This window comes from Scyliorhinus canicula, chromosome 4 (genome assembly GCF_902713615.1).
Source record: "Scyliorhinus canicula chromosome 4, sScyCan1.1, whole genome shotgun sequence".
In the NCBI taxonomy this organism is placed as follows: Eukaryota; Metazoa; Chordata; class Chondrichthyes; order Carcharhiniformes; family Scyliorhinidae; genus Scyliorhinus; species Scyliorhinus canicula.
The window spans coordinates 122701967-122726310 of NC_052149.1; positions in this window are offsets into that span (position 1 = coordinate 122701967).

A 24344-nucleotide genomic window follows, 5' to 3' on the forward strand; every position below is an offset into this window, starting at 1 on the left:
TATATAAAATTTCCTGCACTCATCACATCTCATTGAATGGAAGAGTAGACTCCATGTGCCGAATAGATTACTTCTGCTCCTAAGTCATATGGTCTCATTGGGGCAGCAGGGTAGCATTGTGGATAGCACAATCGCTTCACAGCTCCAGGGTCCCAGGTTCGATTCCGGCTTGGGTCACTGTCTGTGCGGAGTCTGCACATCCTCCCCGTGTGTGCGTGGGTTTCCTCCGGGTGCTCCGGTTTCCTCCCACAGTCCAAAGATGTGCAGGTTAGGTGGATTGGCCATGATAAATTGCCCTTAGTGTCCAAAAATTGCCCTTAGTGTTGGGTGGGGTTACTAGGTTATGGGGATAGGGTGGAGGTGTTAACCTTGGGTAGGGTGCTCTTTGCAAGAGCCGGTGCAGACTCGATGGGCCGAATGGCCTCCTTCTGCACTGTAAATCCTATGTAATGACAACAATGTACAAGAAGATGTTAACGGAGTGTAAGCAGTAAATGGATTTAAATCTAGGTGAGTATGAAGTTGTCTGTGTTGTTGGGAAACTCCTTAAACACACTCATCTCTGAATCTGAAGTCCCACTCCAGGGCTTGGGCACAAAGCTCAAGGCTGACATAGCGGGGCATTGTTGAAGGAGTCCTACACTGTCAAATGTGCTGTCTTACAGATTAACTATTAAACCAAGGCCCCTTATCCCTGTTCGGTTAGATGTTAAAAATCCCGTGGGCATTATTCTGAAAAAGAGCGGGTGAGTTATCCCCGATGTCCTGGCCAATATTTATCCCTCAAACAACCTCACAAAAAACTGATTATCTGATTGTTCCTGCATTGCTGTTTGTGGCAATTTAATCTGCTCACTTTAGCTGCTGTATATCTTGCAGTGCAGCTGTGGCTGCATTCAAAGACAGTTGCTTGGTAATACAGAACATGGACATTGCTGAAAAGAGACACTTGTTGCCGAAGCTTTTCATTTTACACTCATCAGGACAAATACAAGAATCCCAAATATCAAATGATCACAACAATTATATTACAGGAGAAAATAGTATGTCAACTGTTAGATTCTGCAATTGGGCAGCGCTTGCTGAACAATCCTGAGTGTGCAAATAGCTACACTAACAACCAATTTAAGTTAATCAGTTAAACACGTAACGTGGCTCATTTGCGATTGCTATAAGTGACATACATTCATACACAGGGACCTGTTCTCTGCAGACAAAAGGAATGTGATCAAGCTTTGAGCCTTTTTTGAATTCCTGGGAGTTTGGGGAGCCGATAGTTTTCCCATTGCTTTTGTCCTTGGTAATGCCTCAACCAAATCAAAGTTGACTTGCCAACCAATTTGCACCCTTTTCAATCTACATTCCAAAGTATTTCACTGGCTGTAAATGCTTTGTGATATCTGCTGGTCCTGAAAGGCAGGTCTTTCACTTTCTTTCAAACTAAATGTCGCAAGGTGCTTCACATGAGTTTATTCGAGTAAAGACTTCATACTGAGCCACATATAGAGGTGTTGGATCCTGCTCCTTCATCACTTGAGTCAGGAAACAAGTGCGACCTACGTTAAACGATACTGAGCTCGTGAGCGACGCCGCACAGCAAACGGATTGTTATACTTTTTCCCTGCCTTTCCTGCTTGTTGTAGCGTGAGACCAGGAATTCAGAGAAAGTGGGGAGGGTCTCAAAATGTATCAGGATGTCTGTGTGTGCCACTCCACACGACTAATCCTACCTATTTTGGGCTAGATAATGCAAACCCCAGTGCCATATTGCTGACTAATTCTTCTGGTGATTAAAATTCAATTTGAAAAAAAAAACATTCCTAATTTCTGAAGAAAATCTTTTCTGATAACAGAGTGGAAAAGAGAATTATGTCGAGTGGGAGGCTCTCAGGCCTTGCTGGTCCCTCAAGCCTCTTCTCATTTATATACATCCAGGAGTGTTTGTGTGAAACAAGCTTTTGAAATTAATACAGGATTAATTAGTGTCTTTATCTCATTAAGGCCAAAGTAATTTGCAGATAAAATTGTTTGGAAACCCTCTTACATAATTACACACCATGTTACTGTGAATGGCCCTCATTACTGACTACTTAGCAAAATGAGCAGGCGGGTTTTGAGAGGGAGTTTGAATTCACTGAGCAGAGTGTGATTGATGCTCATCTTTCTTCCTGCTCGCTCTTTCCATTCTGCCACCTTCGAACTGCAAAATAAAAAGGTGCTGGATGTCTGCATACACAAAAATAAGACACAGAAGACATTCAGCTGGGCAGGTAGTGTCTGCAGAGTGGGAAACACAGTTAATGGACAGGATTTTCAAAGTGGGGTCACGTTCGCATACCTATTTTTAAGTGCAAGTTGCCTAGTGGCCCAGGAAGTGAGCTCGGCCTCCCTCCTGAAGGGAGTTGCCTGCCCTGCACCAACAGCAAAAGCAAACGGCAGCCATATTGGAGGCTGCCACTTCCTTGACGATTCGAGTGGCAGCTCATTTAGTTCTTCCCATAGAAGCAGAACTAGAGGAAAGAAGCTGTGGAAGGGAAGATTAGGAGCCTTGATTGTGTTGGTGCAATTGTATTTGTTTAATTAAATGCCCGATCTAGGTTTCGCCATCAACAAACTCCTCAGTGGCTTCAATCACCACCTAAATTTATCTTGACCATCTCTACCAAGCTCTCTACCCCACGCACTACATCTACTCTCTCATCCCACACTCCAACTCCTCAAACTTTATAGCAGATTTGAGGGTCTTCCATAGACCTCATCATCTCCACAGGCACAGTCTGTCATGGAAGGACCTTATTCACCCTTCCATCCGGCCCGCCACCTCGAGGCTATGGTTGCCTACAAATATCTCTTTTATAGTTCGTTGAGCTCTATCTTCAACCTCTGTTCCCTCATTTCCTATCTCTACCACACTCCCTGCGGCATCTCTGTGACCACAAAACTACAGGACATGAGCTCAAACCCACCCAGTGATCAACCAACCTGGCTACCAAGCACCAGTTGTAGCACCACTCTCTCTATGTGACTCTGCTACTCCACGGTCATTTTAGTTGCTAAGGAGAAAAGGAATAGGCCCGAGCTCACCAATAGATATTTCTTCCTCAGATTCCCTCACCTAACTGCCTTGACCCCATCCTCACCTCAACACACAAAAAAATGAAATAACTCATTTGTTTCAAGGTTAATTTCTACTTCCTCAGCTTGCCCCCTCATCCTTCCCATTCTCCCCTCCACATCTCTTGACCAACCCATTCTGGATGACCCCTTCCACCCTCCAATGGCACCTTTGAGGTATGCCATCTTCAATGCCCTTCCCACCCAGCTCCTGGCCACTCGACTTCGAGGCTCGGACCTACCTCTTCAGAAAAGCCCAGGAAACCCCAGTGCAAAGTAACGTGGGCAACGGAGTAGTTCTGTAGAAATTCTCCAAAATCCCGGCTAAGTGTTGACGCTGGCGTAAACACTAGAGTGTTTGACGCTGGCATCAATGGGCCTCTTGGCCCAGCAATTCAGTAGCCTACAGGGCGCCAGCACGGCGGCAGAGTGCTCCACGCATCTCCGGTGTCGATATGTGGCCCTGCACTGCCGGCGCGGGTCTGCGTATGTGTGTGGCTACTGTTTCCGTGCCGGCACATGCCATGATGGCCGTTTCCACGCTGGCGCATGCGTGTGGTTGCCATTTCCGTGCTGGCACCACACAACATGGCATAGCGACACAGCGGACCCGCGCAGAAGAAGGTAGGCCCCCTCCCCCCCAGATTGCGTGTGCCCGCCGATCGGTAGCCCCCGATTGTGGGCCTGGCCGTTGTGGAGGGCCCCCCTCACCAGCCCCCCAGAGTCTGATCACCCCGCACTCCCACCAGGACAGCCACCGCAGCCCCAGTTCCAAGCTCCGGCCGGGTGGTACCATATGTGAACCACACAGGCGGATCTCGGCGGGATCTCTGCCGGTCGACTGCAGAGGATCACTGCGGGAGCGTCTTTCAATGGCCCCCGACCAGCGCCGCGTCAACCGCACGCTCTTGACTGGCACCGATTCTCCCGTCGCCAGAGAATCACGTCCCGGCGTCGGAGCGGTGTGGTGTGAATTTTCAGCGTTAACGCCGATTCTCCAACCTGGCGCGGGCTCAGAGAATCCCGGCCTGTTTCTCTCTCCACAGATGCTGCCAGACCCACTGGGTTTATCCAGCATTTTCTGTTTTTAGAACAAGTCCCAATCTCCTTGCCCTCATTGCAGTGACCAGGGAGCTACCTCAAGAAGGGAATCTGGCACCAAATGTAAAACAGAAAAAATGCCTGAAATAAAGCAGGACTCCCAAACTAGCTCCTCTCCTGATAAGCTCAAAAAATCAATTTAACTTGAAGGTGGATCGAGTGGATAAAAGCGCACCAAATATGCAGAGGGGTTTGAAGGTGGGATAGAGAGACAAATATCATCCTCTGTGAGATATGGAACATTCAACCAACATCAAGATACCAAGACTTAGATCTGGGTTTAATATTCGTCCCATCACCCACTGTAACTTAGTCTGCGGCACTGAGAAGGCTTCAAACAGATTTATTTACAAGGGAGATGTTATGTTCTTGTAGCGAGGCAATTACTGAGGCGGCGTACTAAAGAACATCTCGTTCAAGGCCGGTTAATTTAATTATTGTAAAATTATTGTGGGTATATTGTGGGCATGAAACTAATGCTGTAAAACTGGAACTAATACAAACACGATTGACCACAATGATTTCTCCTCCAGACTCCCTCCAGGCTACAGTGTCACGTGCTATTACTGGCCTGACACGTACTGGTCGGAGGCTATACATATTTACACATACGCTTGCTTACGCGTTTCACTACAAGGGATATCAAAACTGAGAGGGTGACATAGTCAACAATGAATCCTGGGGTGTAACTAAGACACCCAGTGGCATTATAGATTGCAACTGATTAGAACTGGTTAATGGGAGATCACCTTGTCATTGAAATGAAATGAATGAAAAATGAAATGAAAATCGCTTATTGTCACAAGTAGGTTTCAAATGAAGTTACTGTGAAAAGCCCCTAGTCGCCACATTCCAGCGCCTGTTCGGGGAGGCTGTTACGGGTGGTTGGAGCCCATGATGGGAGATCAGTTTGCCATTGAAATGGATGATAGGCCAGATTATTCCATCAGTTAGACCCTAACAGTCAGAGGAGACCCCAATCTGCGCAGTACTAAACGTATCCCCCCTACAGGACATGTCCACAGGATCTCAGGGTATCACCTCACTAGCCACAGCTGTGCTCACCTAACACTTTGGCTATAAGAGATGGTCCTAGTGCTCTGCTTGGTGGATTTCCCATACAGCACTGAGCTGAGCCCTCCCATTGTTCAGTGTGCTCAGCGTCTTGAATTCTGAGTCCAGCTGCTCATTTAACTAGTTTGAACCTAGTTAAACAAATTAGCTTGTAACTCAATCCTCAATGGAAGTAACACAATGGAACAGAGGACACTTGGGCCTGTTGGACAATAAATGTGATCATTGTTGATCTGAATCATAACTCCATCTATACATCTAGCCACTCTCACCCTTAATACCCTTGCCTATGAAAATCTATACAGCTAGCAAGTTTAACATTTTCAATTTGCCCTCACGTCAATGGCTTTTTGGGTAGGGCGACTTCCAGATTTCCACTTCCTTTTGCATGAAGAAAGAGTCCTGACATCTCCCTGAATGGCTTAGCTCGAATGCCCCTGCCCTTGTTATACTTTTCAGTTTGAAAAAGCCCCCCAACGCACAATGGAGGGTTTTGCAATTGAAGTGTGGTTTCTCTTCCTTATGGAGAGTTGGTTTAGGGCCTGTGACCTAACAGAAAGGCCCATTACCTTCTGTTACCTTCTGACATGTGCCGTGCTGTTAGGTTATTAATCTTGGTGACAACTCAAGCGCCCAGTTCTCCTGCCTCCTCACCAGGAGCCATGTAGGTCTCCTCACGAGGCACTACTGTCCCAAAGTGGGATGACTCATCTCTAAGCACTGGGGCACTGAACAAATCAATTTTTGACCTTGAAAAGATCATTGACTTGTGAATCCATATGAATTTGATTTGAAAATCAATTTGTCCCTCCAATTTATGGACTGCGGATTCATGAACATTACAAAATTAAGTGATATTGTCATCCTAATCAAGTTAGTTTAGTTTTATAGCTTGAGTGACATATAGTGTGATAAATGTCTTACTGAGATCTGTGAGCTAAGAATTTGGATTTTGTCCTCTCACAGAATGTAGCTCACCCTTCCTCGTGGGTTACATGAAGGGCGTAGACGTTCCCTGGCATTTTTTTGATTGCTGCTGTGTGCCACCTTCAGTCAACCAACACTACACCATCCTGACATGCCCAACTTTTCATGTATTTATTGGGCCTATTGGCATGAGAGAATGCATGAGAGTATTTCATTCCGCCATTCCCCACCGTCCCACTCCCTCTTAGATCCAGTGTAAAAATTGTACAAACTAAACCTTCTTAGCTTCACTCTCTTATACCAGTATTGTAATTGTCTATTTGTCACATCGGGAATGCCTGGGATTCCATGAATGAAGCTACGATAAGGACTGATAAATTAAGAGTAACAACAACAACATATGGTTATATATTGGCTTTAAAGTGGTAAAGCATCCCAATGTTTGACATTACATACTTTAATGCAACCAGACAAAACGTGGCCCTCGTCACATAAGGAGATATTAGGAAAGGTGACAAAAGGCTTGGTCAAAGAGGCGGGTTTTGCAGAACACTCTAAAGAAGGAGAGAGAGATACAGAGAGGTTTGGGGAGGGAATTCCAGAGTTTAGGATTGAGGCAGCTGAAGGCACGGATGCCAATTGTGAAATGATTAAATTCAGGGTTCCGTAAACAGAATTGGGGGAGCGCGGATATCCCAGAGAGTTGGAGGGCTGGAGGAACAGGGAGCAGGAGTAGGCCATTTGGCCCTTCGAGCCTGTTATCCCCCTGCTCCACAGGCCCTCTCCCCCTTTTCCACAGAATCATAGAATTCCAACAGTGCAGAACAAGGCCATTAAGCACATTGAGTCTGCACCGACCCTCTGAAACAGCACCCTACATAGGCCCAGTCCCCCACCCTATCCCCGTAACCCCTCCTAACCTGCACATCTTTGGACACTAAGGGGCAATTGAGCATGGCCAATCCACCTAATCTGCACCTCTTTGGACTGCGGGAGGAAACCGAAGCTCCGGAAGAAACCCACGCAGACACTGGGAGAACATACAAACTCCACACAAACGGTCATAAAAATCTTCACTTTTCTGCCTCTCTTCAAACTCTGAAGAAGTCTAGCTCTGGACTCAAAACGTTAATTCTGATCGTCTCTTCACAGATGCTGCCAGACCTGCTGGGTTTTTCCAACATTCCTGTTTTTATCTTGAACTCTGCCCGGGGTTCTGCCTCACTCAAGCAACAGCTCCGAAACAAATTCAACTGCTTGTTCCTTCATTTGCTATTCATGGGATCTTACAAAATGGCTGCTGGCTACATTTGCCAGCACAGCAACCAGAGGCCATAGGGTAGTTTGAAACCTTCTCAGGAAGTGGGGCGTTTTTGCTGCCTTCTTTTCTCAAAGTCTCTCTGAGCAGAATCTCATGACAGGAGACAAGCTCTTTATCCCAGTGAAAGAGCCTCGTCACAGGCAACACTGAAACTCAGGGTAAAGGAGGATTGTTTTCCTCACAGGCCCTGCAATACACAAGACTGTATCATGAGGAAGGAATAGGCGGGCAGGCCGGGGTGGGGGGGGGAGGCGGAGGGGAGCGCTCCAAATTGACACCTGCATGAAGCGTACGTTGCTGAGTCAAAGCCTGTCCGACTTGTTTGCTCTGTCACACAACGAGAGCTCTAACCAAGTGAATCAAAATGTTCAGATCTTTGTGGAAAATGTGTTAACATTGATATTAAAATTCATATCTGCCAGTTAACTGCTGTCATCTTCATTTTCGATGGCCAACTTCTTGAACAGTTGCAGAGCCAGTCCAACTGTGGAGAACACCATGAATGAAAACTCCCACCAACCCTCCACACATCGTCAAGGAACCAACAGCCGACAGAATTACTTCACCTCTCGGTACCTTTTTATCTGACGCTCAGTCGGGGAGATAGTGGTGTAGTGGTAATGCCACTGGCCCAGAGACCCAGTCTAATGCTCCATGGACACGGGTTCAAAACCCGCCACGACAGCTGGTGGAATTTAATTCAGCCAATCACATATCTGGAATATAAAGTTGCTCTCAGTAGGGGTGACCATGAAGACTGTCATTGATTGTTGTAAAAACACATCTACTTCACTCATGTCTTTTAGGGAAGGAAATCTGTCATCCTTACATGGCCTGGCCTACATGTGACCCCAGATCCACAGCGATATTTTTGATTCTTAACTACTCTCTTCTTTTGTCAACGAGGAGTCCCGAAAAGGTGAGTCAAAAGTAGTTTATTTCTTACTCACAATTAGGAAATACAGCAACTAAACGACAGGCCACATCCCAGCCGGGATCATCCTGAGCTGTTGCCTCCTTCCTGGGCCGGCTATTCTCTCGGAGAATTAACGTGCCCGCTGATGGGTCTCTGCCCCTCAGTGGGGAAGCTCATACTCCACGGCCCCATGGCGAAATCAATCGGGTCATCCTGGTTGGGTATTGTGTGGGTTATATAATGCCTCTAAAATGGCCCAGTGAGCCACTCAGTTCAAGAAGTATTGGCCTGACCAGTGACACCCACATCCCATGAGGGATTATTATTATTATTTTTTTAAATTTAGAGTAGCCAATTATTTTTTGTTTCCAATTAAGGGGCATTTGGTGTGGTCCTGGTCTGGCCTACATGTGACTGCCGACCCACAGCAATGTGGTTAACTCTTAACTGCCCCTTCAAGGGTAATTAGGGATGGGCAATAAATGTTGGCCCAGCCAGCGACGTCCACATCCCATGAACAAATAAACAAAAAAATCCCCCTTAGTGCCAGCATTTAATGTAAAGGAAGCTGTCATGTTTGCTCCACGACCAGACACATAGGGCGGAATTCTCCAATGTCGCGCCGGAGCGACCTTGTCGTCGTGAACTCCGTCGAGTTTTACGACGGCGTCGGAGGCCGCTCCTCGCCCCCTATTCTCCCACCCCCGGGAGGCTAGGAGTGGCGCCACGTAATTTATGCACACCAGGCCTTGGCGCCGCATGAAAGCGGCGCCGTGTAAATTACACGACCGGCGGCGCGTAAATGACGTCACCCGCGCATGTGCGGTTGCCGTCCTCCCCACGGGCGCCCCGCAAGACATGGAGGATTGATCTTGCGGGGCGGCGGAGGAAAAGAGTGCGTCCTTTAGAGATGCCGGCCCGCCGATTGGTGGGCACCGATCGCGGGCCAGACCCCTACTGAGCACCCCCCTGGTGCTCGATCCTCCCTCCTCCTCCCCACAGGCTGCCCACGCAGCGTTCGTGCGCTGTTCACGCCGGCAGCGACCAGATGTGGTTGGTGCCAGCGTGTACCCATTGTATTGGGCAGGCCGCTCGGCCCATCCGGGCCGGAGATTTGCCGCTCACCTGCTACAAACGGTGAGCGGCAATTCTCCGAGCGGCCTGTCATGAAACGCGGCACGCCGCTTTGGGGGGGGGGTGTGGGAGAATCGTGTGCGGGTGGTGGGGCGGCGTGGCAGGAATTGCCCGGCACCCCCACGATTCTCCCACCCGGCGTGGGGGTCGGAGAATTGCGCCCATAGTGTCTCACATAAGTGTTTCACATATGTGCATTACATATGATGCATTACTTTGATGGAATATAACTGCAATAACTTAAGCAAACAGCAGGTACTGAGTTCCCTGGAATGATAATCAGTCAGTTCCCCAGCCTCGAGTTGGGGGTTGCTAAAGAATGCAGCGCTGCCCAGGTTACCGTTCTGCTCATCATCAAGGAAGGCCGTAGGATCTTCCACACCCTATCTAAAGAGTTTAGCACATCATTCAAAGCAAACCACATCTGACACTGTAATTAATTCTCAGCATCAGCCTGGATTACACACTCCCATTTTGAGAGGGACTTGAACCTACAACCTTCTGATGCAGAGATAAACATGCAACTAACTGAGCCAAGCTGCCTTCGTGGGAGAATGGGGGCCCGGTTGGGGGGCGAAAGGGGTCTGAGAAAGAAAGGTTGGGTGAGCAGAGGTGTTCAATATATTTTTGGTTGTTCAGTTAGCAGCTTGGGGGGAGGGGTTAATATTTTGATGATTGTTACTTGCATGCGGACATTAACAAAGGATTCACTTGTGCCTCTATAAATAGACACATAATGAAACTGTGTTTTTTGGAGTTCGGAGATGCCTGGCTGTAATGTGTATTTCTGTAAATAAATGCGTATTAAAAAAGTGTGTAAATATTGGCTCTGGTATTATATTTCACCAGTTGGTTTCATGGAATATGAATAGTGAAAAAGTAATTCACGCTGTTTGCTGCTTGTGTGAACCGGAGGCCAGGATTCTCCATTGCGAGTCCAGGCCACTACTGCTGTTGGCAAGGACGGAGAATTTGGGGCATTGCCAAATCTCCCATTCACTGCAGCGGGATCGAAGAATCATGCTGCCGTGAACAGGCAGATAATTCTGCCAGGAAACACTTGGCTGAAATTTTTCCTGAACGGGCTGGCCTTCCAAGTGTTGTGTTGGGTCTTCTGTGCCTCACGAAGGAATTCACCAAACACCTCGACTTGTCCAAACCAGAATCTTTTATTGAGTCTCGTGTGGGAAGACAGCAATCTGATACAAAGCACGTTATCATGAAGTCTGCTAACTGCTCCTCTGGAATCTGCACCTCGCACCAACCATTTGCTTGTCTGATTATCATCTCATTCTTCTTTTTTTTAAATTTAGGAGTACCCAATTAATTTTTTCCAATTAAGGGGCAATTTAGCATGGCCAATCTACCTATCCTGCACATCCTTGGGTTGTGGGGGCGAAACCCACGCAAACACGGGGAGAATGTGCAAACTCCACACGGACAGTGACCCAGAGCCAGGATCGAACCTGGGACCTCGGCGCCGTGAGGCAGCAATGCTAACCACTGCGCCACCGTGCTGCCCCATCTTTTCTGAAGATGACCCAATGTGCCTCCCCTTATATGGGAGTTGGTGGTCACATGACCTTGGTCTTGATCCCGTATGGTGTGTCTGCACCGCCACCTGCTGGTTGGAGGTCACACGCCATTCATCTATGATATAGTCCATAGGCATATCACTCCACCACGGAGGGAAAGATCAAATTTCTTTCATTGATGATTAACTAGTATAAAACCCAATAATGAAGGTAGGCAGAGACCAAAGGCAGGCTTCTAACTAGTGACTTGTCTGACAGCCCTGAGGGTTAAGCAGTGACTGTAGTACCTCCATGTCGATCAATGGAGGGCAGCATTGCTGGAAGTGACTATATGATAAAAAGGTTTTTTAATGGACTTACACCACAGTTAGAACAATCTCCCTTTCAGATTTCAGCTCCACCCTGGAGTGTTTGGACAGCACTCTAGCTCCCTCATTTAGTGCTCATTCGCACTTTGGGCATTTCTGCCTTGCAAAATAATGAGCAAATTGGAAGAATCTGTTTGCGGGGTCCAGGAGGAACAGTAACCAGAGGACACAGATTTTACATAGCGAAAGAACCAGAGGGAAATGAGGAGAACCGTTTGTACTCAGCGTGCTGTTATGGTCTGTTATAAGAGATAGGGGTGTAGTCAGTAAAGGAGAAAAGGAAAGGAGGTGGAAAATGAAAAGTCATAGACAAGGTGAAGACAAAAGTCTTTGTCAAAGACAAAGTCTTCACAAAGAAGGAAAGAAAAATCCAAGACCCACATTCCACATCAGGAATCATTCCAGAGGAGTAATAATGGACGAGGGATTGCACACCTTCTTGAGCATTCTTCACGCTCTCACGTCTCCATCATTCGCTGGCCCTCAAAACCAGCTACCCGCTGGTGAAGCAGAACTCGCCATCGTGGGCAACCCAATGCACAATCTTCCCAGCTGCTGAGGTCAAAGCCAATCTTCTTCAAGCAGGCTTCCAGTGGATCTTTGAAAGGCTACCACTCACTCCGTGATCTTTGACCAGTCGCCAGCTGGGAGTATCACAAAATCCCAGGATTGTTAGAATGCAGATGAAGGCCATTCGACCCACTGTGTCTGCACCAGCTCTCAAAAACGAGCATAGAACCATAGAATCCCTACAGTGCAGAAGGAGGCCATTCTTCCCATCAGGTCTGCATCTACCCACTGCGAGTACACCTTACTTAGGCCCACTCCCCCGCCACATTCGCGTAATCCCACCTAACCTGCACATCTTTGGACGTTAGGGGGCAATTTAGCATGGCCAATCCAACTAACCTGCACATCTTTGGACTGTGGGAGGAAACCGGAGCACCCGGAGGAAACCCACGCAGACACGGGGAGAACGTGCAGACTCAGCACAGTCACCACACAGACATCGAACCCAGGTCCCTGGCACCACACATCATGACTTAATGCCAATTCCTTGCCTTTTTCCCATAATCCTACACATCATTTCCATTCAAGTAATCATCCAATGCCCTCTTGAATGCCTCGATTGAACCTGCCTCCGCCACACCTCCAGGTAGTGCATTCCAGACCCAAACCACTCGCTATGTGAAATAGATTTTGCTCACATCACATTTGCTTTCATGAATCACCTTAAATCTGTGAGACCACGCTTACTTTGGAAGGTGAGTGTTTGACATTCTGGTGCAAGGGTTGGTGCAGTGCAGTTGTCCCGTGAGACACCTGCTTCCTAGAGGATGCTCGTGTCCATACCTGCTCTCTGAATAAAGAAAACACAGATAGCCCAACTGGATTGTCCAAAGTCAAGAACAAAGCTGATGAATAGGATCTTTAGTCAGCTGAAAAGCCACTCAAGTGTTGCAACAGCCTCAGGCCCAACACAAGTATTGAAGACAAAGCGACTGAGAAATAGTTAAGCTTCACGGGCAGAAACCGAGGGCGCTCAAAGACCATGACTAATATGTGTTTAATAAATTGCTTCTCAGGAAGCTGCTGTCTCTGTACCAGTGTTTGATTGTGTTGCAGGGGGATATTATTGATTGCAAATTGAGGAAACTGCTTCGCTGTGAAAACACCAACCTCGTTGTTAATACAGCAAATGGGCTAAGTTCACGAAAATTTGACAAAGATGAGCAAAAATGATATTAAAAATTAGCGATGAACTGAATATTGTTTAGGTATAACACAGCTAGCGACAGGGTGTCAGCCAAGCTGTAGCATTCGTTTCACTGTGATAAAAGGCCTTTGGTTTAAGCTCTAGTTCTGAAACTTCAGTAGATAAGCTCCACTGACTCCAGAGTACTGCACTGTTAGCGATGCCGGCTTTCAGGTGAGACATAAAAGCAATGTCCCAATTGCCCTCCCACGGTGGGTGTAAAAGGTCCTCTGGTACAAATTGAAGGAGAATTGAAGGGATCTCTTGGCCAACATTTATCCCTCAACCATTCATTATCATTGAAACAAATGTTTCTCCCGTATATCTCATTGTTCTCAGTTGGATCCTGCTGCGCAAAAACCCACTATGTTACAAAAGTGGCTACATTCCATACCCATGCAGGTTGTACAAAGGGTAAGTCAGCATCAGCATGGTTTTGATCCCTTAAAAGGGTTGCAGGAATTTTCCACATTTAAAATCCTTAGGGGTTTTTTAAAAAATAATTTAAGGGATGTGGGCATCACTGACAGATGAAATGAAATGAAATGAAAATCGCTTATTGTCACGGGTAGGCTTCAATTAAGTTACTGTGAAAAGCCCCTAGTCGCCACATTCCGGCGCCTGTCCGGGGTGGCTGGTACGGGAATCGAACCGTGCTGCTGGCCTGCTTGGTCTGCTTTACAAGCCAGTGATTTAGCCCAGTGAGCTAAGTCAACCCAGGTTGAATGGGCTGAATGGCCTTCCCTCTTTCCTCCAAAAGAGCTGTTGAGTTTGAGGGGGTCCATTGATAACTTCAAAACTGGGGTCGATAGATTATTTGTTAGGCAAGGATATTAAGATTTATAGAATCAAGGTGGGTAGATGGAGTAAAGTTACAGATCAGCCTGGACCAAACTGAGAGGGAGAGCAGGCTCGAGAGGCTGAATGGCCTCCTGTTGTTCACATATCTACTCTGTCCACAGTGAGCATGAGACCTGAAGCAAGTCTTAAATAAACAACACTGCATGAGACAATCATCGACACATGTTCCCAATTGTCGAGTCCGTTTCTAACAACACGGTGGTGTACGTACACCAGATGGACTGATTCAAGAAGGTAGCTCCCCACCATCTTCTCATGCGATGTTAGCATCGCTGGTAAGGCCAGCCCATGAGAAGATGGTGGGGAGCTACCTTCTTGAATCAGTCCAATGAAGCATCACCCTCAGTCCCTCAGTGACCATCGTCATCCGTCTGTACTTCACAACTCCCTTATTTGACCGTTATGTCAATACAGAATCAGGGCTCATCGAGTGATTGAGTCTCACAGTACGGAAATATAACCTTTGGCCGATCATGTCTGCACTGGCCTTCAAGCACCTACCCATTCTAATCATTGCCCTGAGTAGTGCTTCGAGTGGATGTACTCAGGGTGATGATCACTTGATTCTCTGATTCTGCCGCCGCATGTTTCTCGCCGACGGGAGGGGGTCACGCCATTCGCTGGGCGGTGGGATTCTCAGCTCCCACCGCTGTCAATGAGAATTCCCGTTGAAGCCCCCCCCCCTCACAGCGTCAGGAAACCTGCGGGCGGAGGTGCCCTGTCGTCAGGATCCCGACACCAGTAAACGGCCGGAGAATTCTGGCCTGGCAGTGTCCCGCTCTTCATCCTCCCGTCAGTTGCAGTTGTCAAGACAGCAGCAGCCCCTTTAAGAGCTGCCCCTTCCAACCTCCCTTGCACATTACTGCAAATCCTCCCACCTCCACCCCCACCCCATGTACCTCCTCCCCCCCACTGCCAAGGCATGGTTAATGGCAGGGAGTGCCATGCTCAGGAATGGAAATGGAGGCACGCCATGACATGGGGTTACGAGGATAGGGCGGGGAGTGGGCCGAGATAGAGTGCTCTTTCGGAGGGTCGGAGCAAACTCAATAAGCTGAATGGCCTCCTTCTGCACTGAAGGGATTCTATGGAGGTCTACGCAGATCTGTGAGGGGGCCCTCCAAATATATCCTACAAAGTACGGGAACGTGGCTGGGACAGGTCTAGATCGAGGAACCTGGAGTAATGAGACAGTTAGAATACCATCTTACAAACAGATGGTACAAGGAATCGAAAGTTAATAAAAGATCTGCTACTATAAATAATGCAGCGTTCCTGGTTAATGTGCAGGCTGAGTATTGAATACTCTTTGACAAACTGAACAGATGGGATCTCCACCAGCATATTCTTCGAAAACAACTAAATGTTGCAGGCTGCAGAGTCACAGAGTCAGTTCGAGTCATTTACAGCACAGGAGAAGACCATTTGGCCCATCGAGCCCATGTCAGCTCCATGGAGCAATCCACGCAGCCCCTTCCATCCCCACTGTATCCCCATAGCTTAGCAACATTATTTCCTGCAAGTGGCCATCCACGTCCCGTTCCTCTCCCACCACTCTCACAGGCAGCAATGCCAGGATAACAATGTATGAGAGGCTAGCACAAATGTCCCCTAACCCCAAGGCAGGAGTTCGCTGGAGTGAATGAAATTATTTTATAACCATGGGCAGCACGGTAGCACAGTAATTAGCACAATTGCTTCACAGCTCCAGGGTCCCAAGTTCGATTCCCGACTTCGGTCACTGTTGGTGCGGAGTCTGCACGTTCTCCCCGTGTGTGTGTGGGTTTCCTCTGGGTGTTCCGGTTTCCTCCCAGAGTCCAAAGATGTGCGGGTTAGGTGGATTGGCCATGATAAATCAGCCATAGTGTCCAAAATTGCCCATAGTTTTGGGTGGGGTTACTGGGTTATGGGGATAGGGTGGAGGTGTGGGCTTGGGTAGGGTGCTCTTTCCAAGAACCAGTGCAGATCTTGCTGGGCCGAATGGTCTCCTTCTGCACTGTAAATCCTATGATACCACTCACATTAACACTTGGACCTTAACCTGGCAAATCTAAATAGGTGCAGTTCATAAGGTGATCCCGAGTAGAGAGTGAGGCAGGAGGTGGTCCCAAGTAGGGAGTGAGGCAGGAGGTGGTCCCAAGTAGGGAGTGAGGCAGGAGGTGGATCCGAGTAGAGAGTGAGACAGGAGGTGGTCCCGTGTAGGGTGTAAGGCAGAGGTGGTCCCGTGTAGGGAGTGAGGCAGGAGGTGGATCCGAGTAGGGAGTGAGACAGGAGGTGGTCCCGTGTAGGGAGTGAGGCAGGAGGTGGTCCCGAGTAGGGAGTGAGGCAGGAGGTGGATCCGAGTAGGGAGTGAGGCAGGAGGTGGATCCGAGTAGGGAGTGAGGCAGGAGGTGGTCCCAAGTAGGGAGTGAGGAAGGAGGTGGATCCGAGTAGGGAGTGAGGCAGGAGGTGGGTCCAAGTAGGGAGTGAGGCAGGAGGTGGTCCCGTGTAGGGAGTGAGGCAGGAGGTGGGTCCGAGTAGGGAGTGAGGCAGGAGGTGGTCCCAAGTAGGGAGTGAGGAAGGAGGTGGATCCGAGTAGGGAGTGAGGCAGGAGGTGGACCAAGCAATGAGTGAGGCAGGAGGTGGGTCCGAGTGGGGAGTGAGGCACGAGGTGGACTAAGCAATGAGTGAGGCAGGAGGTGGATCCGAGTAGGGAGTGAGGCAGGAGGTAGGCCCGAGTAGGTAATGAGGCAGGAGGTGGGTCCGAGTAGGTAATGAGGCAGGAGGTGGGTCCAAGTCAGGAGTGAGACAGGAGGTGGGTCCGAGTAGGGAGTGAGGCAGGAGGTGGGTCCGAGTAGGGAGTGAGACAGGAGGTGGGTCCGAGTAGGGAGTGAGGCAGGAGGTGGGTCCGAGTAGGGAGTGAGGCAGGAGGTGGTCCTGAGTAGGTAATGAGGCAGGAGGTGGGTCCGAGTAGGTAATGAGGCAGGAGGTGGGTCCGAGTAGGTAATGAGGCAGGAGATGGTCCTGAGTAGGTAATGAGGCAGGAGGTGGGTTCAAGTCGGGAGTGAGGCAGGAGGTGGGTCCGAGTAGGTAATGAGGCAGGAGGTGGGTCCAAGTAGGGAGTGAGGCAGGAGGTGGTCCTGAGTAGGTAATGAGACAGGAGGTGGGTCCGAGTAGGTAATGAGGCAGGAGGTGGGTCCGAGTAGGGATTGAGGCAGGAGGTGGGTCCGAGTAGGGAGTGAGGCAGGAGGTGGGTCCGAGTAGGGAGTGAGGCAGGAGGTGGGTCCAAGTAGGGAGTGAGGCAGGAGGTGGTCCTGAGTAGGGAAAGAGGCAGGAGGTGGGTCCGAGTAGGGAGTGAGGCAGGAGGTGGGTCCGAGTAGGGAGTGAGGCAGGAGGTGGGTCCGAGTAGGGAGTGAGGCAGGAGGTGGGTCCGAGTAGGGAGTGAGGCAGGAGGTGGGTCCAAGTAGGGAGTGAGACAGGAGGTGGGTCCGAGTAGGGAGTGAGGCAGGAGGTGGGTCCGAGTAGGGAGTGAGGCAGGAGGTGGTCCTGAGTAGGTAATGAGGCAGGAGGTGGGTCCGAATAGGGAGTGAGGCAGGAGGTGGGTCCGAGTAGGGAGTGAGGCAGGAGGTGGGTCCGAGTAGGTAATGAGGCAGGAGGTGGTCCTGAGTAGGTAATGAGGCAGGAGGTGGGTTCAAGTCGGGAGTGAGGCAGGAGGTGGGTCCGAGTAGGTAATGAGGCAGGAGGTGGGTCCAAGTAGGGAGTGAGGCAGGAGGTGGTCCTGAGTAGGGAGTGAAGCAGGAGGTGGGTCCGAGTAGGTAATGAGGCAGGAGGTGGTCCTGAGTAGGTAATGAGGCAGGAGGTGGGTTCAAGTCGGGAGTGAGGCAGGAGGTGGGTCCGAGTAGGTAATGAGACAGGAGGTGGGTCCGAGTAGGTAATGAGGCAGGAGGTGGGTCCGAGTAGGGAGTGAGGCAGGAGGTGGGTCCAAGTAGGGAGTGAGGCAGGAGGTGGGTCCAAGTAGGGAGTGAGGCAGGAGGTGGGTCCGAGTAGGTAATGAGGCAGGAGGTGATCCTGAGTAGGTAATGAGGCAGGAGGTGTGTCCAAGTAGGGAGTGAGGCAGGAGGTGGGTCCGAGTAGGTAATGAGACAGGAGGTGGGTCCGAGTAGGTAATGAGGCAGGAGGTGGGTCCGAGTAGGGAGTGAGGCAGGAGGTGGGTCCGAGTAGGGAGTGAGGGATGAGTTGGGTCCGAGTAGGTAATGAGGCAGGAGGTGATCCTGAGTAGGTAATGAGGCAGGAGGTGGGTTCATATAGGGAGTGAGGCAAGAGGTTGGTCCGAGTAGGGAGTGAGGCAGGAGGTGGATACAAATAGGGAGTGAGGCAGGAGGTGGGTCCGAGTAGGGAATGAGGCAGGAGGTGGGTCCGAGTAGGGAGTGAGGCAGGAGGTGGACCAAGTAGGGAATTTGGCAGGAGGTGGGTCCGAGTAGGGAGTGAAGGAGGAGGTGGTCCAGAGTCGGGAGTGAGGCATGAGGTGGACCGAGTAGGGAACGAGGCAGGAGGTGGATCGACTAGGCAAACTTACTAACCCATCCTTCCACTTCCTTATCCAAGTCATTTATTAAAAACTACAAAGAGCAGAGGTCCCAGAACAGATCCCTGCGGGACACCACTCGTCACCGACCTCCAGGCAGAATACTTTCCATCTACTACCACTTACTGTCTTCTTTCAGCCAACCAATTCTGTATCCAAATAGCCTCATTTCCCTGTATCCCATGCCCCCTGACTTTCTTAATGAGCCTACCCTGAGGAACCTTATCAAATGCCTTACTGAAATCCATATGAAATGAAATGAAAATCGCTTATTGTCACAAGTAGGCTTCAATGAAGTTACTGTGAAAAGCCCCTAGTCGCCTCATTCCGGCGCCTGTTCAGGGAGGCTGGTATAGGAATTGAACCGTGCTGCTGGCCTGCCTTGGTCTGCTTTAAAAGCCAGCGATTTAGCCCAGTGTGCTAAATATACACCACATCCACTGCCCAACCTTCATCAATGTGTCTCGTCACATCCTCAAAGAATTCAATGAGGCTAGTGAGGCATGACCTGTCCCTCACAAAGCCATGGTGACTATCTTTAATCAAACTATATTTTTCACAATAATCATAAATCCTATCTCTCAGAATCCTTTCCAGTATTTTGCTCACCCCAGACGTAAGACTGACTGGTCTGTAATTCCCAGGGATTTCCCTATTCCCTTTCTTGAACAAGGGAACAACATTCGCCTCCCTCCAAGTATCTACTACTTTACTGACCTCCTCACACCATTCAGCTAGATCTGGGTTTTTTTGTTCGTTCATGGGATGCAGGCATCACTGGCTGAGACAGAATTTGTCTTGCTGGACAATTTCAGAAGGTAGTTAAGAGTCAGCCTCATTGCTGTGGATCTGGAGTCACATGTAGGCCAGACCAGGAAAGGACGGCAGATTTCCTTCCCGCAAGGACCAAATCGACAATGGTCATTATCTCTTAATTCCAGATGATTTGATTTGATTTATTATTGTCACATGTATTAGTACACAGTGAAAAGTATTGGGCGCGATTCTCCGCAAAGGCGGAAAGTCGTGAAGGCTGCCACGAAAACGGCCGTGTTTCACGGCAGCCTCCGCGCCCCCTCCCGGGACCCGATTCTGCTCCCCGGTCGGGGCTAGCATCGCGGCCCCGTGAACTCCGGCATCTCGGGCTTAACGAATTTCGCTAAGCCCGCGCGCCAAAGTTAGCGACGGCTGACGCATATGATGCGTCAGCCGCGCATGCGCGGATTGGACGACTCTAACCTGCGCATGCGCGGATGACGTCATCCGCGCATATGCGTCAGACCCGCGCATGTGCGGTCCGTAATGCCCCTCAGCCGCCCCGCGGACTTATCCTGCGGGGCGGCGGAGGGAGAAAGAGTGCGCGGGAATCGGACCCGCTGCCCGCGATCGGTGCCCACCGATCGCGGGCCCATGCCACCCTTCGGTGGCATGGTTGTGTAGAACGGCACTTTGCGGCCGTTTTCACGAACTGGTATAGCAGGTGTATTAAAAATCGTGAAAACGGCCGTAAAGGCCTTGGAAATCGGCCCATCAGCCAGGGGAGAATCGCTGCTTGCCGTAAAAAAAATGGCGAGCAGCGATTCGTGTCGGGGGGCGGGCGTGGGGGGGGAGAATAGCGGGAGGGCGTCGGACCAGTGTCGCCGTAAAAAATTGTGCCACCCGCTATTCTCCGCCCCGTCGTGAGTGCGGAGAATCGCGCCCATTGTTTCTTGCATGCTGTACAAACAATGCATTCTGTACATAAGAAAGGAAGGAGAGACTGCAGAATATAATGTTACAGTTATAGCAAGGTGTAGAGAAAAGATCAACTTAATACGAGGTAGGTCCATTCAAAAGTCAGATGGCAGTAGGGAAGAAGCTGTTCTTGAGTCGGTTGGTACGTGATCTCAAACTTTGGTATCTTTTTCCTGACGGAAGAAGGTGGAAGAGAGTATGTGCTTGGGGTACTTAATTATGCTGGCTGCCTTTCCGAGGCAGCGGGAATTGTAGACAGAGTAGATGGATGGGAGGCTGGTTTGCGTGATGGATTGAGCTACATTCACAACCCTTTGTAGTTTCCTGCGGCCTTGGGCAAAGCAGGATCCTAACCAAGCTGTGATACAACCAGAAAGAATGCTTTCCATGGTGCATCTGTAGAAGTTGGTGAAAGTTGTAGCTGACATGCCAAATTTCCTTAGTCTTCTGAGAAAGTAGAGTCGTTGGTGGGCTTTCTTAACTATAGTGTCGGCATGGGGGGGACCAGGACAGGTTGTTGGTGATCTGGACACCTAAAAACTTGAAGCTCTCGACCCTTTCTACTTCGTTCTCATTGATGTAGACAGTCAATGACAATCTCCTTCATTTTGTTGACATTGAGGGAGAGATTATTGTCATCGCACCAGTTCACCAGATTCTCTACCTCATTCCTATACTCTGTCTCATCATTGTTTGAGATCCGACCCACTACAGTGGTGTCATCAGCAAATTTGAAAATCGAGTTGGAGGGGAATTTGGCCACACAGTCATAGGTGTATAAGGAGTATAGTATGGGGGCTGAGGACACAGCCTTGTGGGGCACCGGTGTTGAGGATGATCATGGAGGAGGTGTTGTTGCCTATCCTTACTGATTGTGGCCTGTGGGTTAGAAATTTCAGGATCCAGTCGCAGAGGGAGGAGCCGAGGCCAAGGCCACGGAGTTTGGAGATGAGTTTCGTAGGAATGATGGTGTTGAAGGCTGAGCTGTAGTCGATAAATAGGAGTCTGACATAAGTGTCTTTGTTATCTAGGTGTTCCAGGGGAGAGTGCAGGGCCATGGAGATGGCGTCTGCTGTGGACCTGTTGCAGCGGTAGGCGAACTGTAGTGGATCAAGGCAATCCGGGAGGCTAGAGTTGATTCATGCCATGATTAACCTTTCGAAGCACTTCATGATGATGGATGTCAGAGCCACTGGACAATAGTCATAAAGGCATGCTGCTTGGCTTCTTTTTGGTCCAGGGATGATGGGAGTTGGAGATGATTTTCATTGGATTTAAATTTCACAATCTGCCAGGGTCTCTGCATTACTAATCCAGTGGCAATACCACTGTACCACCACCTCCCATTTAGACATGATTGATTCTTCACAAATCCCCGTTAACACTTTCTGATCAGTTTATATTATTCCAAGAGTTCCGTTAATCTAACCCAAATAACAAACCTTACCAACTTCCTCATAACTCACAATAGGCTAATGGTTTAGAAGTTTCTGCATTCCCTCCCCCACCTTTCTTAAATAACGGAGTGACATTGACAATGTTCCAATCCATGGAAACAATTCCAAAATCAATGGAGTTTGAAAGATTATGGCAATAGAGATACTGCTATTTTCTCAATGCTTCTTTATCCCTGTGATGTAAACCATCTGGTCCTGGAGATTTGTTAATTTTCAGTCTGATTATTGTCCCCTCATTATTTAGTTTTCTAGATAAACACGGTAAATTCCTCTGCTTGCTTTATTTTCAGTTAGCTTTGTATCTTTATTTTATCATCTCCCTCTATGGCGAAGAACGAGGCACACAGCAAAACTGGCATTTACATGTCTGCTTAAAATATCCCTTGGGCCTGGACTCTTCACCCTTCTCTTTTATTAATATATTTGTAACTGCTGAGCTATTCTTTCACTCCTCTAATTCTGCTCATTCCGAACTCCATTACTCTCTCCTGTTTGTCCAATGACAACTCCCATTGCTGTCCCCTCCCTCTGACCAATGGCAACTCCCATTACTCTCTCCTCTCCATCCAATGACAGTTCCCATTACTCCCCCTCCATCCAATCACAACTCCCATTACTGTCCCCACCCTCTGTCCAATGGCATTTCCCATTACTCTCTTCCCACTGCCCAAAGACAACTTTCATTACTCTACCCCCTGTTCAATGACAACTGCCATTACTCTACCCCATGTCCAATGACAACTGCCATTACTCTACCCCCTGTCCAATGACAACTGCCATTACTCTACCCCCTGTCCAATGACAACTGCCATTACTCTACCCCATGTCCAATGACAACTGCCATTACTCTACCCCCTGTCCAATGACAACTGCCATTACTCTACCCCCTGTCCAATGACAACTGCCAATACTCTACCCCCTGTCCAATGACAACTGCCATTACTCTACCCCCTGTCCAATGACAACTGCCATTATTCTACCCCCTGTCCAATGACAACTGCCATTACTCTACCCCCTGTCCAATGACAACTGCCATTACTCTACCCCCTGTCCAATGACAACTGCCATTACTCTACCCCCTGTCCAATGACAACTGCCATTACTCTACCCCCTGTCCAATGACAACTGTCATTACTCTACCCCACGTCCAATGACAATTCCCATTACTCTATTCCCCCTTTTTCAAGAACCAGCTCCATGGTTACTGTGAGGTGTCCAACCATCTTCAAGAATAAGCAGTTTTGATAATACCCCGTGAGACTCAGTGGACTGGACCCAGTGTCCAACCTCCAATTGTGCTGCAGAGCGGCTCTGGTTATAATGTCAGAGGCTGAAAGGTCAGCGTTGAGCCAGGTTGGGGCCTTCTGTATGCATTCATGTACTGTTAAATATACTCCAAATTGAGAGTTTACTCTCCATCTCGAACATCGCATTTGCAATTTTCAAATATTGAAGCTTGAGTCCCAGAGCTTTCCTGCTCACAGCTGCCAGCTCCAGGCCACGTCTTGAAAGGTCTGCTTTCAAGTGAGATTAATCATCAACTTGTAAAGGAATTAAAAATTAATGCAGGCTTATCGTTTATTTATTTTAAGTCTACAACCTTCTCAGAATGAATTTCGATTTCAGATGTTCATTGCAAACAGTGTACCGAACCAATGTGGGGGGGGGGGGGGGGGGGAAGGGGGAGGTGGAATTTGTCTTCTTTGAGCTTTGCAGAGTGTGACACGAGAGCACATTCTGTTGGTGCTTCTGTGTGTGAGTAATTGCGATGGAGAGCAGAGCACTCAAGTGAATTACTTGGGCAAACACGTCGTCGTTCCTTTCCGCACAGCAGATGCTTCCAAATGTCAGGAATATCCGTGCAATGTAAACCTTTTTACCAGACACCGATGGAATACAGCAGCCTCCTGAGCAGAAGGGAATGCTGCCATTGATCGCTGGCTCTCCACCTCCCCTCCCACTCTCATAACAATCATCCCCTGAAAACCCTTCCCTTTGACCAGGCTAACCCTCCTCCTAACATACAAACATTTTGTTTTACCATGACAAGACATTGAAAGATACACTGGTCAGGATGTAGCACACACTCCTGATTCCATATGCATTTTAATCCATACACTATTCAACCTGAGTGGGTGCCATGCCATCGCCTGAGGGAGGATGAACCTCGAAGCTAATTCGAGCGCAAAAAATCTGCAAGATCCCTCTCCAATACACTCCGTGGGTGGTGGTGTTGGGGGGGGGGGGGGGGGGGGGGGGGTGGGGGGGGGTGCGCATTGGCCTGGCAAATTCGACATGTCAACAAAATGGCGCAATACTTCAGGTGCTGGAAATCTGAAATTAAAACAGAAAATGTGGGAAATACTCTGTAGGTCTGACAGAACCTGGGGAGAGAGACCAGAGCTAACGTTTTGTGTCTGGATGACTGGTTGTCAAAGGTGTCTTTGTTACCAAAGGGACACAGAAAGTAGGTTGGGATGCT